Below are 10,999 nucleotides of genomic sequence, written 5' to 3'. Positions count from 1 at the left end.
GGGGGCGCCCCTTTGCCCTGGTTGCGCGGCTGCGCCAGGCGCCTGAGGAGAGCAGGGCGGGCGCTGCGCAGTCACCGCCGGGGCGGGGAGCGGCGCGGCGGGCGCGGGGCCGCCGCCGTGAGGGCGCTGGGAATCCCTCAGCCTGGGGGGGAGCGAAGCGCAGTGGCGCTCCATGAAAACCCGCCTGGAGGGGGAGAGAAGGAAAAGTTTCCTTTTAAAAGAAGATTCATTCACTTAAAAGTCTTTTTTTTAATATATATATATTAAGTAGGCGAGTTGCTCGGGAGCTGCGAAACTTTTATTCCGATTGATTAAATGCCAGCATCGTCAGAGCTGTTTACACAACCGCGGAGTAATGAGAGAGCAACGTTTTTAGCCTAGTGCATGTGTGAAAATGGGCCACTCCTAAGACTGGAAATAAGGCACCAAAGTACTAATTAAGCTTCTTAATTGGGAAAAATAATGTCTTTCTCGGGTGTACGTTAACTCCTCACGTCGCTCAGATACGTGAACACGTATAGGTGTCAGGACAGTCAATACTATGTAAGATGTCAAARTTAGTGCTCTCTGTGCGTGTCCTAAGGGTTTTTCCCCTCTGCCCGCAGCTAGGTGTGTGGTTTCGGGGGTTACGCGGCGCCGTGCGGCCTCTCACTGGGCTGGCTCGGTTTCTTCTGTGCCAAGTCTTCGGTCAAACACCRTCCTGGAGCCACGCTCATCTCTGAAGAGGTGGTTCCCCCCCTCCTCCAAGGTATGGTCCCTCTTGGGCTTCCTCGACAAGTTATGCCTGTATATTAAAATAACTTAAAACATGAGTCTGAGCCAGAATAGTAACCGCTGCCTCCCTTCCCACCTGCTAATTTTTTGATACAAGCATAGCCTTACTCTGTTTCTATTTCCCTTTTTGTTTTAGCTAGGGTTTGTCTTTTTTAAATATGCTTTTTATTGTACACCTAATTTAGTACTAAATTTGATTTAGACTAACCAAATAAACTCACCTTTTTTTTTTTTCAGTATGCAGGGTTCTGTAGCAACGTTAGCTACCGACATCCTCTGTTAAATGCTGCCTAGGTAGTAATTGATGTCATATGGACAGGCAGTTGATCTGTTCGGCTTCCTCCAAAACCTTGAACGAGTATTATGGGAAAGGTCTAGAGGGAAAGTAGTGCTTTAAAACCTGTGATAGGAGGGCAGAGTTGTACTCTGAGCTATTTAATTACTGATTAAGTTATTTTACTTTCCTGCTATGAACGGAAAAGCTTGGGGGAGAAATCCTGCAGGCTGTTTTCTGCTGAGTCATTCCGCTGGCTTATCGAAAGCCTTTCACCAGTGCTGTAACACGACTCGCGCCCATCAGGATCAAATCCCCCTTTGTTCGCGTGCTCCGAACCTAAATTCCCCTTTTCAAGATAGAAATAAAATACAGTAAAATGTGGCGCACTTGGGATTTATCTTTAATAAAACCTGGCACCCATTTAAGTCAATTTCCATTCAGTCTTCACAAGGTGATGTATATCACTAACACAAATCCACTTGTCTTTATTTAACCCTTTATATGATCTGCTTGCTTCAGAAGTCATGTGAAGGGACAGGTGCTTGGGAAAATACCAAGCCTCCTGATGGAGGAAGCCAGAGCATGCAGACAAATCAGATTTTTATGAGTATCCACATAGCTGCTATGTGACATTTCAAATCAAAAGTTCTAGTTTCTTGGTCAGATCTCAGGAATACAGATAGTGGATTTTTTTTGTTTGCTTGGTTTTGTTTGTTTTTGTTTTCCTAAAAACCAACCAGGTTTCCTCTGGCAAGAATTTCAGAAACAGCTGGTACAGGACCATATGCCATGCTGGCACTGCTGTGAGCTTATTTCCCATTTGTCCTCCTGGTCAATCAAAGCTGCTCCACGTGCTGAAGGACAGCTGGTCCCTTGGCATGTGAAGCAGCTAATGAACTTTTCCTCCCCAAAACCATAGGGATAGAGCATGATAACTTACAAACCTGACTTTTCCTTTCTTAATTCTTTATCTGCTACCAAAGATGGAAGTTCTCTAAGGGATCTTTATTTATTGTCCATCTGAGACAATCTGCGCACAGAGAGAGGAACTACGTGGGCATGCTTTGTACGTAGCTGCATTTATTTAGAAAATCAAGATCAAATGATCTGCGCTGTAAAGAATGCTAAAACAAGTTTTAGTGACTGGTTGATTTGTGGTTTTAGCTGTTGTCAGCCTCAGCAAGTGGCACTTTCTCCCTTTTTCATTCTGACCCCTGCTGGAAAGGGTCTCAAATGAATTCCATATTCATTGTTATAATAATGAATTTTGTCATAAAATGATCTTTATCATATAATATTTTTTCTATTAAGAAACATGCCAAAGGAGGAAGGCTAACATGCACAGCAGTTCAGCATTACATATTCATGGCTTGTAAGCATTTTACTGCCAGCTATACATCTTAGTTCCTTGAAATTGGTCAGTTTATAATATTCCCTAAAATTTCCTGCTATGTGCAATAAAAAGCTGATTTTCTCTGAGCAGAGGTTCTATATCAGTTAATTTTGAAATTCATGTTAAACAATCATTAGACAGTCCACTGTTGTTCACACTTCATAAACTGTTCACATAAAATGCTTGATAGAAACAATCTGCCCATTCAGCATTTTAGAAATGAAGATAGAGCAACATTCATGAGGGAATAAATGTGCTTTAAGAACAGAAAAGATCATCTAAGTGTGCAGAATCTAAATCCAAATATGTACATTAATTTATAGTTATTTCTAAAATCCAGAAAAAGTCCTTAAGGTAATAAGGTGGCACATCCAACTGATACACAATATATTTTATTGGACATCATGATTTATGGTTTCAGAGGTATGTAATTATCTTTTTGAAACTACTTTGCTTCATTGCATGAAAGCTTGCATAACCCTTTTACTACTTCTTACAGTGGATTTCAGGTTTTGAGCTATGCCTCATGCAAAACATTCACACCTCCCAGAAGTAATAACTAGGTTCAAATGACACATTCAAAAGGCATTCCTCAGCAATAGATCAAGTTTCAGATTCCTTTTTACTGATCCCTCTTTCCTAATAATATCACTGCTCAGTGAAAAAGCCAGCTGTACTGTAGATACCCACTGTGTCAGAGGGCCACTTTGTAGTTAGCATGGAGGACCGCATCTACTGCAGTGAATGGAAAGTAACTTTAAATTTTAGTAGGATCTGTCTCAGGCTAGTTAGACCTTTTTCCTTTCAGACTTTGCTAGGACAGGTTTCAAAGTCATTAATAGGAACGTACTGTTGTGATGAGTTTGGAAGACCTAGGGTCACCTGAAAAAATCAGTTACGTAATTCAAAGGAATGTTTTTTTTTCTATTCAAGAAGACCTCATCAATTTAATGTCAAAGTGTGTATTTTTGCTCTATTTGAACAAAATTTCAGATTAGGCAGTGCTGTTCTGTAATAAGAAATGTCTGGTTTTGGTGATGTATTTCTTTGGGATTCTACAATTTTTTTTAATTTAATATGCTTAAATATACTCCCCTTCCCCTCCCCCCCGCCCTGCAGCATTAACAATTGGGAAACCATAATAATACCCTGAGATTATTTTGGGAAGTCCAAAATAATGCATGCACAGGACTGTGTCACAAGATGCTGCTAGGTATATAAACTAAACCACCTGAAGTCTACCTTAAGAAATATTCAGAGGAGATAGGAAGAACTTTAATAATTACTTACAGTACTTTGGACAAACAGCCAAGTGGTACAAAAGATAATGAAAGCTTTGTACTGCATAATGAATGTAAAACTCCAAATATGTAAATACAAACATTTGTAACAATAAACCAAGGAACAGCTTTCACTAGTAATGCAATGAAAAAGAGTACAGAATGTACAAAGTTATAAAAATGAAATGATTTCCACAGGTGATGAAATATAAAGCAAGTGTTAACCTCTGATTGCATTTTAAGGATAATTAGTTACCGAAAAATGTACTGATGTCTCAAAATCTTATCATTTTATTTGTAAGGCATATGTAGAAGAATGTGATGTCATAATGAGGAACTAATTTAATTGCATTATATTTGTTGCTACATCAGCTATTGTCAAGCCATTAAGTTAATTACATGTTAAGTTTTAAATGAGATGAAGCACATTATGACATCTGTTTTTTTTCTGTTTACTACAGCATTCCAGAATTACCATGTTGGAAATATCTGAGGTTTTGGCAGCTTGCTGTATTACAAATAGTTCATGAATACAATTAACCATCCTTGAGTAGCCTGCAGCAGCAGCATCCAATCCTTGCCTTACTCGTCAGAAATATAATTATTCTTCCACAGTAATTCCACCAAACATTTTTTGAGATACTGGCCTTACTCTCAGACAGTGAAAATACTGAAAATGGAGTTTTTCACATTATACTAGCTAACGATCTGGCCACAGCTTTTGGGATGACTGTACTGAGATAGTAATTCCATCTTTATTAATGTTTTATATGAAATCAAAACTGAAAAAAAMMCCCACAAACAAAAATGTATTGAGTTCTTAAAGTAATTGCATTTAAAGTATCATTCTTTTCACCTAATGCATCAGCATTTTCTTAACACGACTTCCTATTGCAGACCGTAGTAAAAGAAAAGATCTTTTATATCTTAATGGCTTATTGTACTGGCATTCTGACATTATGTTTTGGCTGATCAAAAAGCTTTTTATCTGATCCTGTGCTAAAGAACTGCAAAACAAAAATAATGCATGTTTTCAGACTTTTCACTTTAAAAAAAATGAAATACATTTCTTGAAAGCTGTGGCAGGTAAGTGAATATGTGTGATTTGTAGGCTGTAATAAACTGATGTTTATTCTATATGTTTTGGTATATTTTTTGTGTGAACCAACTGTGTTTTATTGGTGTGGGAGCAGGAAGGAGAATGATCATTGCAGCTTTCTGATAGAACTGGTACCTTAGGAAGGACTGTCAGTATAACAATTTATTTCATAGATGTTGAAGAACCATTAAGAGTGACTGATTAACATTAATGTCAGAAGTCCTTACAGAGAGTTCAGGTAGGATAGGAAAAAAGCTAAGTTTGACAAAAGCAGTGTTTGAAAAGCAGTATTGAATCCCATCAAAAGAAATTATTGTTTTGATCTTGGAAAAAAATCATTTTGAATTACATGCTGAGATCTAACACTTGAATTTCCAAAACTATAACCACACTAAGGAGAGTCTTCTAGCCTGTGTGATTGACTGCAGGGCTGGTAGGCTGAAATAGAAAGAACTGAGCAACGTGAGAGAAAGAAAGGATATTTTTCTGTCAAGAAGTAACTAGTATTTCCATACTTTGCAACTACATTGATGCCCTCTCCAAAATGTCTTTTGTGATAGTTTGCCTTGTAATTCTAACTGAATTATATTTAGGTACTCATTTCAAGAGTTACCCACTGGAACTTGTTGGAAAAGAGCAAAATTATTTGACTTTCCAAAGGCAATTTAGATTTTGTATTTATATTATAAGGGTGCTTCCTAATGAGAGCTCTCTCCGTTGAGATGAAAACTCCTTGTTTTCTGATTTCATTAGGATTTTATATTACAGATGGATGTGTTTTTTTGTGTATGATACTACTTCAATATTAAATCCCAAGAGATAAAAAAAACAGGAATAGCTTTTGCATTAGCTGGCCGAATGAAAATAGCTATCTTGATATTTTAAAAAAGCACATGTTTTTGCAGATGAAGAGGTCATTAAATAAAGGAATAGTTAAATGTCTGGATCCAGCCAGTCTTTCCAGGTATAGCGAAAGCTGAGATCTTTCTCCCTAACATTTTTTTTCCTTTGAGACTGATTGTAGGCCCAGATAGATCATGAACATACCGTGGTCAGATAACATTAGGAGGAGGCATAGACCAAAATAATGTGGTAGATGTGTACCAAAGAAGAATATTAGATGTCAGATTGGGGCTACAACTGCATATCACAGATAAAAATAATCCTAGAAGACAGATCACTTAGGATTTATTTTTTAAAGGGGTATAATGACTGCAATATCATTAAATAAGAGAATAGCTTATTTATCAGAACAAAGAAGCAGATTTTTTTCCTAAAAGTTGATGTCAGTATTCATAGTGGTAAATCAGAGTTGGCAGCCAMGGGCATTGCTTTCTGGCTTGTTGCAGTGTTTTGATTTTACAGATTTTTATTCCTGGGAACACACCTTTACAAATACGCATGCTTCTGTACATGAAACGGTACTGCGTTGCAAAGTTTTTCATGAGGGAAATGAAATCCTTAAAAAACAAGCTGAAAACTCCTTGCATCACTGTTATGCATAAAATGGGTTTCCATATCTGAAATTGAAGCATTCTTATGTCAAAATGTTATTTGGCAAGCTTTCTTCCACAGTCAGTGAAAGATGTAAGCCCCCCTAAAAAGTAATTCAGGGTGCCAATGTAAGGCACCCACTTCTCTGTCCCAGCTGCTGAGGCTTGCCAGATGATTTRGTGCTCCCACATGCTGAAGTGGCGAACTACGAAGAACAAGCCCACTGGAAACACTATTGAGAATCATCTGAACAGTTGCTTGGCTTTGCCAACAAAGTCTCTGGCCACCAAGATATTTTTTACTAGTAAACAGGGGCGCTGAGGGGCAGAGGCACAGAACTCTTCGCATCTGTGTGGCTACACTTTCTGCTCTCCTCACTTCCAAAAGACGATGTGGCTGCATCCAGGCTCTCTATCAGGGATGGTTCTTGGCATGTGCTGTCCCCGAACGATGCCAGGTGGCATTTACTGGCAAAGACTGCACAAATAGTTAAGTTCTGTSTAGTCCTGTGTTCAGTCCATACCTTGCTCTTGTTTTATTTAGCACTGTAGACAAGTTCAGAATAGTATTGTGTGTCTTTGGAACYGGCAGCTACCAGTGGAGGCTGTGGCAGTGACAGCACTTTGCACAGTAAGCTGCTGATTAGTGTATTTGCCTTGGAAGGCAGAGACATCTGTTCTAGGACCTTCGCAGTCTTGCGTAAGTTGAACCCACTGACTCTGATTTTCCAAGGGAATGAGCAAATGGTAGAATATCCCAGGAGAGAGGCTGCTCTCCGTCCTTCTTGTTGCAACCAGGTCTAAGAGAGGACTAACAAGAATGTAAAGAAAACAAAGTGTCTATCTTGTTGCTGAAATGAAAAGTCCTTTGAAATGAAAAGTCTTGGAGTTCAGCCTCATTTTCAGTTATGTGTGTGTGATTTATACAACTCTTCAATGCAAAATATAAATGCTATCTTCTCATGAGTGAGTTACTGAGTGCTAGCAGGAGGGAAAATACGAACTTCATCCTAAGCTATTTTATAGGGCTGTTGTTTAGGGCAGTCTTCTGGAAGAGCTCTCTCCACAGGTGGAATAAGAGTGCCAATGTCAAAGGGGAGTGCTAAAATGGATTTGGGGCTAAATTCTGTGCTGTTCATGAATGATAGGTGTGGGAATGGGTTCTCTAGGGATGAATTTAGGCACTTCTTTCTCAATTACAACCTTAAGAGTTCAGTTTGGGATATTTTTAAGTGTAACTGGGAGTCTTTGTAGAAAATTTTGCAGTCCAGCATAGGAACTCTAGTGAATTTTAAGCTCTTCCAGGGACAGGCCTGAATAGCTCTCTTGAGTTTTAGTCATCATGCAGACTGGAGCTACTATAGCTGATAGGAGGACTAATGGGCAGAGGAAGGTTTTTATAACTGAAATGCCTTATTTGCTCTCTCTTCTTAAAGGTTTGTGCATTTGGAAAAATACAGAAGGCATCTTCCCTGCATATAGTCACTCAGCTTCTGAATGAGGAGGTAAATTCCCATATTTTGCATTCAACTTCTGAAAATACTTGATAGATTTTYCATGCTTATGTGCTACTTTTTTGTCTGCAAATGAGGTTGACCATTTATATTTTACTGGTCTTCATGTTACTTGTTTTATAGATTTACCACCAACTGTGCGCTAATGTATTGTGCAGTGAAAGTAAGGCATTCAGCTGCAGTTTCTTTGGATGTACTCATCACTGCTTGTCATTACTTGTGACAACAGAAATTTGAAAACTGTTGTATGAACTAATGGCAGAAAGAAGTACTTCCTACTCTGAGAGCACTGCCCCATTTGTTTTACAAAGAAAACCTTAGCAATAGCTCAGCTGAAATTTAATAACTGCCTAATTTTACTGGTATCAGTGTTCTCATCCAAAGTGAGTGAAAAGTGCTTAATTTTTTTTGGTGATTTTTCGCAGATTTTGAGAGCATGACACKCTGTGTCAACTATTCTGCTTGCTATAGTTACATGAGCTGATAACAAGCTTCAGTGATTTCTTGCAGTTTTTTATATCCCTAGGTGCAGAGGTCATTTTAACTGCACACATTTTTCTGGCTCACCATCCCATTTCAAGGGTTCATTTGAAGCAGCTCTCATGGCAGGTAGCCAGGTTTTCAGTTTATGCAGTGGCAGGTTAAATCAGTATACTTCTTTGCTTCTGATGTTAATGTTGGGGGATTTTTTTTTTAATTCTGTAATACTTATGTTCTCCAATGCACTTCTCTTATTTTCCATGGTGGTAGGTTTTGTAATATCAGCTGATATTATATTCCTTTGGCACACCTATCATTTGCATGCACATAAAGCACTGAAGGTGCTCATTATTTTCAGCTAACAAGTAATCTTGTTCCTACTTAATTTGAAATACATTGTTCTCTGTATTCTAATTTTGGCTTTCACAGTTACTTGCCTCATTGCATTTGGATTACACTGTACTATGTTTTAATTCATCATAGTTAAAATCTGCAAGATAAAACGTCATAATAAACAGATACATAGATATAATCGCAACGGAAACATAAAAGCAAGTAGGTAGGTTAACATGATTTATCACCTGGAAAGTATGTCATCACAGGCATAGTGAACAGTATGGGACTGCTTTATTAAGTAGAAGCTCATCATTTCATGGATCTTACTAACTTCCCAGGGCTGAATAGAGAGGGTTGTATTGATGTGTTTCTGCACTCGCATACAAGAGCTGGAGAACCCTCTGCAGACAGTCTTACTGCAGGAGCCACCCATTCTCAGAGGGAGGTGTGAAGGTTCATCAGAGGTTCACACACCTGCAATCGCCGCCTTTTCACCCTGGAGCTGCTGCTGGCCAAACACGTCAGTGCGATTGCCAAGTGATGGCAAACTGCTCCTTCACATGGAAGCAGCAACTTCTGCTGAGGTTCGTGCACCTCCCGAGTTAGTCATTTCCTTTCATCTCCAGTCCAAGATTGTATAAGATGCTAATGATAGTATGAGAGGAATTGTCCTGTGGGCTGTATCTGGCTTGCACAACACCCACAGTAGTATATCATATTTGCAGACAATATCAGTTACTGTTCACTCAGGGAGAGATGAACCTAATCATAATTAAAGAAATAAGTTTCATAATTTAAGATATCTATTTGGGAAAGTTTTATCACACACAACTATGAATACTCCTTTCTTCTTGCATAAGGCTTGTTTCAGTTTTAGTCTTTTTTCCATGTGACATCAGCTTATCAAAAAGCCATTTGTACACTAAAATAGGAGGGAGTCCACAAGAAGTCATAGCAGAATAATTGTATTGAAAAACTTGCTTCTGAAGATGACAAAACAAAATATGTTCTATATTTATTTTTCCTGGAGAACGCATACACTGTGAGGCCCAATGCGTAGAAGGGTGCTGGGGGAAGGACCATGTGAGCTCTGCCCCACTCTGACAGAGGAGGGCATGCATATAAGGTTTTAATAGCTTCCAGTCTCCAGCATTTTAACATTTTTGTCGTGGACATCAAGAACGCACAGAATAATGACAGTATAGCCATTTTTTTCAGTGATGTGGTAAAGTGTCAGAGATGATGCTCTGCAGAGAGGATTGGTATATATTGATGTCTATAAATTAAACTGGTATTTTGGATAGGAGTGTCAGATGGCAGGTTTCAGCATTTCTCCGTGTAAGCAGACACCATTTCCATGTGTTCTGGGAGGCTGCCCGAGTTCTTGAAGTTGAATGATAAGAGAGTGTGGGTTGTGGGGCACTAAGATAATGCGGAGTCATCTGCAGGGTATGGAAAGGGTGGAGCTACTGAACTTACTGTGTCACAAATGTTGAATATTTAAGTTGTCTCAATGTTATTTAATACATTTTTCAGAGTCTCAAGACCTCGCAGATCTCTTTTTGTGAATTCCCTGGAGGCTGTGTCCCAGTTGTTATGAAATACAGGTTTATCATAATAAATATCGCATCAGGAATGCATGTTGTTAAGCTGCTCCTTTTTAAACACTTACTTACATGTACATTAAGCTTTAAATGTGTGCTTAGATCTCTTGATTCCCTTGAGATTTTATCACAGGTTAAAGTTGCTTCCTGAATTAGGGCCAGAAAGATACAAAACTTGAAACTAATTGAACAGGAGGAACACTGCTTATTAAGAACTCAGTCCGCTCCTGTGAACCATATATACATTGGCAATATCATTTTCATATAGATATGGGYAAAATTAGAGATTTCTAAAAATACTTCGTAATTTGCAAAGGGTTTTCAGATAACAACAGAGCCTGAGATTAAGGGAATTTCTGAGAGAAAGAGGGGAGTACATCAGAGCCTGCATCTGAACATCCTTGAACTGAGAAGTCATTGAATTTGGAGAGCTAATTCAAATCCACCTCTTCAGCAAACATGATTTGAAATGATCAGAAGATGCTGGGGCGATGTCCAAATGATAATAAAACAAACAAAAAAAATCAGATATTTCATGACATGCATACTGCAAACAGCACAGTAAAACAGCAAATGAGACCTTTAAATACTGGAAGGACTTACCAGGACTTGCAGAAGGAACTGTTTCTTGACTTAAGAAGTTTCTATCTTGTAGAAAATAATACATTATTACAAGTCAAAGTTTCGGTGCTATRTAAGAAGATTTTCTTACATTTAACAAGATAAAAAGGTGTAGGAAATACAGAAAA

At 38.6% G+C, this 10,999-nt stretch overlaps 1 long non-coding RNA gene across 3 annotated transcripts; it reads left to right on the top strand.

Annotated features, from left to right (window-relative positions):
* Positions 1-6: 6 nt before the first annotated feature.
* On the top strand, positions 7-10,282 carry LOC146593224 (uncharacterized). Of its 3 annotated transcripts, none has more exons than XR_014896428.1 (3): positions 7-748; positions 7,753-7,821; positions 8,985-10,282. It is a non-coding gene; the product is annotated as an uncharacterized LOC146593224 (long non-coding RNA). The 3 variants fall into 3 exon arrangements; XR_014896429.1 differs by lacking the exon at positions 7-748 and having other exon boundaries at positions 6,212-7,821; positions 8,985-9,230; positions 10,183-10,282; XR_014896427.1 differs by lacking the exon at positions 7-748 and having other exon boundaries at positions 6,212-7,821.
* Positions 10,283-10,999: the final 717 nt, after the last annotated feature.

The sequence above is a fragment of the Rhea americana genome, unplaced genomic scaffold (assembly GCF_003343005.1).
Source record: "Rhea americana isolate MKP2758 unplaced genomic scaffold, rheAme1 scaffold_30, whole genome shotgun sequence".
In the NCBI taxonomy this organism is placed as follows: domain Eukaryota; kingdom Metazoa; phylum Chordata; class Aves; order Rheiformes; family Rheidae; genus Rhea; species Rhea americana.
Note: the sequence above shows the minus strand (reverse complement) of the source record. Positions and strands in the feature narration are given on the sequence as shown.